Here is a 2,142-nt window from a genome sequence, read left to right as displayed (position 1 = left end):
TCCCCAAAACCAAACACAACAATTAATAACAAAAAACGGAGATTAAAAAAATAGTAAGCATGTCAAATTAACCATTTAAGATTTAAATTAGGGAAAAAAATGGTGGGAGAAAGAAGAGGTGCCTATCGAAGAGACTGAACATCATTAAAATATGAAAAATATCATTGAAACGTTTCCTTAATGCACCAAACGAAAAGTGACAATGTTTTGGTGTTTTTAAATGTAAATACAAAATCAACCACTTGTTAACAGAAGTATAAATTAAGAACCGGGAAAATAAAGGGGAAAATTTGTAAAAACTTACCTTTAATTTTGGTACTCATTCTATTGCATTTCATACCTCAATCACTGTGATCAGTGAATGCCATAGACTTTGTTGACAACTGCAGGAAAAACTTATTATTTTTAATTTTTATTATTAAAAAAAGCACTCAAATAACTTTACAAAAACGAACAAAGAGAACATAGGAAACCAAAATATATCAAAGAGGTAATGAAATGTATATCAATTATAAAAAAAAAAAAAATTAAATAAAAAAAACATAAATGAAATGCCATGCATGTAGGCAGATACCCAAAACGAATGCAACCCAAATAGGCAAAACAAAACTTATTCTAATCCAAACTCCTAATTAAAAATTATTACAAAATCTAAATCTAAACCAATCCAACCAAGAAATTCAAACCCAAATTATATCCAATTCCTAGATTTGAAAACGAAAAGGAAAGGAAAAAAAACAAAAACATTAACTTTACCGGTTATAGGTACATGGCCTGTCTCTTTGATGGTGGCAAAATTGTTTTATGAAACTTTTTGCTTTCGTCGCCTCTCTCTTTCTCTGCTTCTTTCTCCGTGTACACATCGCCTTTCTCTGTTTCATCGCCTCTCTCTATTTCTAACCCAAAATACCAAACTATAAATCAAAACCAAATCTGACCCAAAATACCAATCTAAATCATAATTAACACCCAATTGATTCTCCAAATAAAAAACAAAAACCCTAAATTTTTAAATTTAAAACAGAACTATACCAGTAGCGATTCCGATTCCGATAGTCGGGTAGTGAGTGGAGGCTTACGGTGATGGCAGAAGACCTGGGTGGCGCCCTTCTCTCTATCTCGGCCCCTCTATTTCATTCTTGTCTCCTCTTCGTTCTTGATGCTTCATCTTCGTTACTTCTTCTTATTCCAGGGAAAGAAATTAGCGGACAGTTAGATGAAGAAATCTGACAGGAAGTGAGAGAAATCTTTTCATTCTTGATTGTAAATTGCAGTTTTTAATCTCTCGATCCCTCTCTCCTTCTCCGTTCTCTGCCTCTCTATTTCTCTGTCTCTCTTTTCTGTCGGTCTCTCTTTCTCCTTTCTCCGTGTAGCAGTCTCTTTTTTTTTTTTTGGGGGTCTCAGCGGTTTGTTTTTCCTTTTATACCCATAGGGCTCCAAACAGTGTTTAACTTAGTGAAAAATTATAATTTATCGCTTTTTTTAAAGTGACGTCACTTTTCTGATTTGTCAACACGTTCTTAATTGTAGGCACTTACTTTTTCTCAGCTTCGTCTATTATATATACTAGTGTTTAACCCGCGTAATGCGCGGGATCATTTTATGAATTAGAAAAAAATCGACTTAATATATTATATTTAATGTGATGGTAAAATAGGGAAGGGGGTGGATGGTTAGTTGTTCAAATAATGATGTTAATGTGTAGGCCTTCTAAAAGACAGACATAACTTAGCATCAACACATGATCTAGAGAAAATGTTAATTGATAATGCTGTGGGTTCGAAAGAATATAGTTATTGAAGTATGAAATAAGTAGAAGAGAAATTTGGTTAATAAAATCAATTTGTAAAGAAAAAAATTGGTTGCAAAATGTGTAAGATACATTAGTTATCAATCTATTTGTTTATTATTTTAAAATGCAGTAATTAATCCAAAAAATTCCATAATTCCATTTACAAAAAAATTATTATTACTATACATTCTAAAGTATGCATGTTGAAATCTAGTTACGAACACAATCGATATGCATAGTATTCTCTCATTGTAACACACACATATTTGCTTTAAAATAAGTATCTGTAAATCAATCAAATCTTTGATACCCCTTTGTAGCTTCAGCTTTGTGGTCATGCCACATTGGCT

At 32.1% G+C, this 2,142-nt stretch overlaps 1 long non-coding RNA gene across 1 annotated transcript; it reads right to left on the bottom strand.

Annotated features, from left to right (window-relative positions):
- Window positions 1–8: 8 nt before the first annotated feature.
- On the bottom strand, window positions 9–1,378 carry LOC136062251 (uncharacterized). Its single transcript, XR_010624048.1, has 3 exons — window positions 1,033–1,378; window positions 757–896; window positions 9–383 (listed from the first exon to the last, which is right to left on the bottom strand). It is a non-coding gene; the product is annotated as an uncharacterized LOC136062251 (long non-coding RNA).
- Between the last annotated feature and the right edge of the window lie 764 nt (window positions 1,379–2,142).

Source organism: Quercus suber, unplaced genomic scaffold (assembly GCF_002906115.3).
Source record: "Quercus suber isolate HL8 unplaced genomic scaffold, Cork oak 2.0 scaffold_395, whole genome shotgun sequence".
Lineage (NCBI taxonomy): Eukaryota > Viridiplantae > Streptophyta > Magnoliopsida > Fagales > Fagaceae > Quercus > Quercus suber.
This window is presented reverse-complemented; position numbering and strand designations above follow the sequence as displayed.